The sequence below is a fragment of the Parambassis ranga genome, chromosome 24 (assembly GCF_900634625.1).
Source record: "Parambassis ranga chromosome 24, fParRan2.1, whole genome shotgun sequence".
NCBI lineage: Eukaryota > Metazoa > Chordata > Actinopteri > Ambassidae > Parambassis > Parambassis ranga.
In genome coordinates, this window is record NC_041043.1 from 8,729,567 (window position 1) to 8,735,566 (window position 6,000).

Here is a 6,000-nt window from a genome sequence, read left to right on the forward strand (position 1 = left end):
AAAAAAAATTTTGAATAATCTAATATTTAGAAAAAACAGTTAGCTCAACATAGATGGCTTCCTTGAATCCTCTTTCAAACCACCTGTCCTCTCTGTCTAAGATGTGAGTGAGTGAGTGTCCTTTCTCTTTTTTTTTTTTTTTTTTTTAGATACTTTAGTAATCCCAGAGGGAAGTTGTTTAAGGCTGCTGCCAAGCAGTGTCATACAATGACTAGCAAGGCGCGCCACAGGAAGTGTCTTGCCCAAGAACACACAACAGTGACTAGGGAGGAGTCGGGATCGAACCACCAACCTTCAGCCACTGCTGTCCCCAAAGAGGTGAAGGTCAACAGCTGAGTCTCATCCTGTGGAGGTATATTCCTGCAGTCATGGTCGATTGTCTTTTAGCTGATGACCTGCTGTTAGCTCATGTTTGGATACATACACACAAGCTTTTCCTTTGTCATCCACAGAAAGAAAATTCATAAGACATCTGCTGACTGGTCCAAACTGTGTGGAAAAAAACAAACTTTTTTGGACAAGACAATTATGTATAAAAAGTCAGTATAGTGCTCTGTACAGAATGCACTCTTTTTTTGTTTTTGTTTTTCCATATACATCTGTCACACTGATACAGCTGAAGACTGTCATCATTTTTGTTGTGTCGTTGTATAGAAAAAAAATGCTGTTTAAACATTTTACACATTTGTGTGTTTTCATTTTATAACTGTGTTATTATTCCTTTAATGTACAGTCTGATGCAGCCATTCAGCATTGTTTTAATAAAACAGTTAAACACACGTGTTGAATTCCAGCTGTTGTTTAATCAATTTGCAGAAAAGTTTTGTCTGTTTGCTGTCTTTAATTGAAAATATTCACTGAAGTCTGTTCAAGTCATTGAAATGGATCATCAGTTGGTTTTTGTGTGGATTTATGTGCTACAGTATGCAGCTCGAGATTTTTGTATCCAACAGTTTAATGGTTTACTGTGGAAATATGAACTGAATCTGTTCAAGTGTTCAAATAAGTTTCTCATTTCTTCACTGTTGTGTGGGCTGTTGGTAGTTTGAATTATTTTTGAGCTCTAATATTTAACTTATTCCCTCTCTGGAGTTTGAATAAATCCTCCACATGTTTTACTTCTCTTCATTACTTTTGCTGGATTTAGACTACAAAACATAATTATGTTTCTATGTTTCTATGTTAAGTATGAATTTAAAGGTCACAGGGGTCAGTATTTAAATTCACTGATGAGAAGCTGGAAGGTTTTTGACCACAACTGTGTGTTTATTTAAGAAAATGAAATCATTTTCATTATTATCTCATTATTTTGTCTAACACTTAAATATATAAAATATAATAAATGAATCCATTGTATGTATAAAGACAAACTGCTGTGCAGCCTCTTACGTTTGTTGTCTCTCATGTTTTCAGACAATACATCGTGGTGGAAGCCTCACACAGAGACAGCATGTTGAGTGGTGAGTAGGAGTAGGAGTTCTCCTGCTGAATATTTTGTGTTGTTTCCTCTGACAGGGTTAACCTGGTACATTCTTAAATTAGACTTCTAATAGGCAAAGAATCCGCATGTTTCTCTTCTCCATGTTAACCCACAGCTCGTTCCTTAACCTAGTGAGGCAGACAAAGAGTAAGAACATGTGATGAGTTAGTTATATTACAATCTGATTTTTTTAGTGCCTCTGTATGTTTTTGTCCTTGTTAACTCATCGGCCTGTGTTTCTGTGTGCTTTCTTTTTCCCTTCAGCACAGACTGCAATTGTACAAGCAGTGACAGTCATCAAGCCCACTTACACAGGCTGAAAAGAGGCCACGTCATCCCCACTCAGATGACTTCCCCTCACCTAGCCTCCCATTTAATGTAAGGACATTTGATTGGCATCAATTTTCTCGTCTAATTCTCAACATAAAATTGAACAACTCTAATCAGCATAAAAATGAATAACTTTTATTCCCAAAAAAACTGCACTACTACTTTTGCTAAGTGCTATTTCTTCTTCTTGACAGCCCCCAGGGATGGTTACACAGTCGGTGCTCACAGTTGGCAAGCCTGCTTAAATAGTTCCACACTCTGCAAAGAGGCCACATCTTCTCTACCTAGCTGATGATCCCAGGCTGGAGAAATGGAAGATGGCAACACACTAACATAGCATGTGACAGGCATCTTTTTACACATGAGGTGGTGTAGAAGAGTCTGTTTCAAGGTGGACTGATTGAGCTGTGAACAGTGCCATCTTCTCACCACAAGAGGGCAACAAAGCCTTTCTGCTCAGCCAAGAGTGAGGTGGTGAGTGTAAAGATATACTCCTTAAAGACTACTTAATCAGTGGCAGCAAAAAACTGGGAGCTTCCTTACATTCAGTAATCTCTTTACAATTGTTTTCCACTTTATCCTGCTGATATAAGCTAGATATTGGTAGCGAGGTGCAGATGAATAGTTTTCCTATCAGGTTGTTAAGGTGATTTATCATGCTGTGTCTATAAAAAGAATATAAAGATTATATTTCCTTCTCTTTGTTTGATGCTGCACTGATATGATAATATTTTGTCAGCTGACCTCTGTGAGCTCTTTGCTGAGTGATACTTTTAAGTCATCTGTTGTCTTTGATTAAATGTAATTAATGACAGAGGGAACAAACATAACTCATTATTGGATGGTAATTGTTTTTTTAAAGGACTTTCTGGATGAAAAGGATAACAGCCAGTACACTTCAGATTTGAGCAATGCAAAGATTACACACCTAATACAACACTATAAACCATACACACACACACACACACACACACACACACACACACACACACACACTCTGTGGTACAGACAGTAAGGTGGACTAAATTTTGTCAGCTGACAGTATAGCAACATAACCCTGCTGTTAACATGTGACTATTGTGATTATAATTGTGGTGTATATTTCCATTCAGTTCGAATATATTATCTTTATTTCTATCTGTATTTCACTAAACAATTCCAGTGCTCTTCTGAGCTGTGAGCAGCTTTAATTAACCATTACTTAGATAAGACTTCTTTGATGCACCTGAGCCATCAGTATATTCTTCTCAGCTGATAATGTGAAATGGATTCTGAATGCTTGAGGGAGAACAGGAGGTTGACCACTATGACCTTTCAATTGTTTGCATTGTATAGCAAGTTGTAAAACTGTGATTGATATTCAAACGGTAATTACATGACTTGAAAACATTCATGTAACATTTTTGAACTAAAATGAAAAGGGCTGCGTTTTTCCTTTAGCAAAGCTGGTTTCTGTTGTCTTTATTGTGTTTTGTTGGTATGCAGTATGTATCATTAGGGGGAGATTTGTGCCAGATGAGACACCCAGATACTCAGCCATAGGGAGCAGCCTAATAACATGGCCTAGTTAAAGGTTTTCTGTTGTTTGCATCCCAATCCGGTCAAAATTTCCCAAGATATGGCTTGTAAGAGTGTGTATGTTGTTGCTAAGGAACAGTTTTTTTCCTGTAGACCCAGTAGGTGGTCTCTTTATGAATATCATTACATATCCCCATTCAGGGGAGGCGAGCCATCTTTATCCTTTGCAGACCATATTTATCACCATTTCCTCCCATAAATTTGGGAGGGATGTTTACACCATTTAGACCTTTGCTGATGGATCCAAACAGGAGAATATATACAGTGACACATTTTAAACTTTTTGAATAGTTTTCCAATAGTTTAAATGTCCAGGTCTATTGTTTGCATTAATAGCTTACTTACATTTGTCTCTAATTAATCATGGACAACATTAGGACTTCATCCAGAGGTGTATCCACAGGAGGTCCAGTCTGGGTTATGGGGCTCCCCTATAGTTGTGGCCCCTCTTACTCCTGTCGCGTGCTCTCTGTGTGGGGCTGAGACTCGGGGCATGGCCCCCTGTCTTCCTGCTGGGCCTCCATCTGCTCTGGAGGTGGTTAGGTCCCTGGATTGATGGCAATACAATGAGTTTATGACATGTGTCGCAGTGAGTGACAGAGGGTCTTGTCCCAACTGGGTCTCCTGACGACCACGGATCTCACATTTGTAGTCGGCACAATGCCAAGGCTAATGGGAGGAGTGATCCTCCTGCTGTGGAATGGGACTTGTAGTTTACAGCTGGCTGTGTAATTCAGGACAAGAAGCAAATCTCTCTGGCTTCTGTCTTATGACTCTTTGCGGAGGACTGGCACCAGAATGTTAGCAAGCCTTACAGGAGGCTGCTGAAAGTAAAATAAGCTAACTTCTGACTTGTACATGAGTGTTGCTGGCTGCCCCCCTCTTCTTGTAAGAGACTTTATGAAGCCTTCTAAACTGGTGTCTGAAGTTCCCAGGTTGACCCAGCAGTACTCCTTTCACACACCTGTCAACATGCTGTTTCTTTCCACTTTGGTGGGTCCAAGTTAAAAAGAAATCACTTCCTTCATCTCCCACTCCTCTCCTCCTTGCCCGAAACAGGATGATAAAAGCTAGAGTTTCACATCTGAGCAACTGCAACAATGCTACTGTACCTTCAAAGGGGAAGATGCCACATTGTGAGATGACAAGGGTATTGATTTGAAAGTGTTGTCTCCTTCCTGGGTGAGATCAGAGGAGGCCTGGCAGACGTGTACTGTTATGTTGCTCTGAGTGATCTGACCAGTGTGGTGGAAGAGAAGTGTCATTCACTGCGATGCTGTGTCTCTGTCAGTTTTTCCCCTAGCAAGAATCACATGTGGCAAAGCTGTCCAATGTTCAGACTTTTTACATCTGTGCTTTTATTACAGTCAGTTTTTGGTATTATTATTTACGTTTAATATATTAGACAGGATTTGTGACTCACCCACCAACACTACCAAAAAATGAAGATGTGGTACACATATTTTTTTAGCAAGAATATAAAACCTGTCAAACACAGTGTATACTGTACATCTATATAAAACATATGTACACAAAGACTTTAGTAGTAATCATATCTTGTGAACATGATTGCCACTGTGCCTGCAGCAGTACAGGTTCTAATCAGTGTTGCCCCTCTATTTCCTTTAGTCTGAGTACAGGTTGCATATCTCACAGAGAAATGTCCCTGGAAAGCCTGCAACACTTTCATCATAATATAAGAGAAAGTTGAAGCATAAAAAAGTGAAACCGTGCAGAGTGAAACACCGGAATATGTGAGAGTACAGTATTGTCTTAAACCGAGAAAAGTGAAGTGTAGCTTATGTATTATGACAAAGTTTTGCTGTTTGTGATATGTGACCTGATTCAGTAACAGGTTTGTCAATGGAAATGCTTCTTATATGGTTTGAAAGTTCCATTTTGATATTTTTAAGACACATGTTTATCATAAATGATAGAATTCAATACAGAATAGTTAATGGGACAAACATTAACATATGCTGGAAATATGTACAGTCATTTGTATGGTTTAATTCACTTAAATTGTGCAAATTCTGACACCAGTGTAATAACCAGTGATGGACTTATTACATTTAAACATAATAACCAGCAGTAAGAATGCTAACTCAGCAAGATACATAAACATTTGATCATTTAAAATGTGCATTAACACAATGATGTAATATTCAGTAACTATACCAACAATGCAGAGCCAAATTCTGACACATACTTCATTGCTTGACCTTAAATCCTTTTTTTAATTGAACCTTGTGAATACACAAAGGCCAGCACCTTCACTGATGTCTATTAGTAAACTGTTGAGGTAAAAGCAGCTTGTTTCTTTCAGTTGTCTCAGTGAGATACAAAAAAAACAAACCAAGCCAAGTTAGCAGCAGGCCAAATAAACTGGTATCTGGAGTCAAGCACCCAAAAGCAGAAAAAGTTAAGCTCAGAGCCGAGCACTGAACCCTCTGAAATGATTCCAATTTAAAAGCAACCTAAAGGGTGTAATTGAGGCCTACGGACACCATAAGCACAACATGGAAGAGCACCTGTTCCTGGATGGCACCCTGCCACTGCTCTCTGTCTGCCTGCTGTGGAGGCTAGCTACCCACTGATGAGGAATTAGAAAG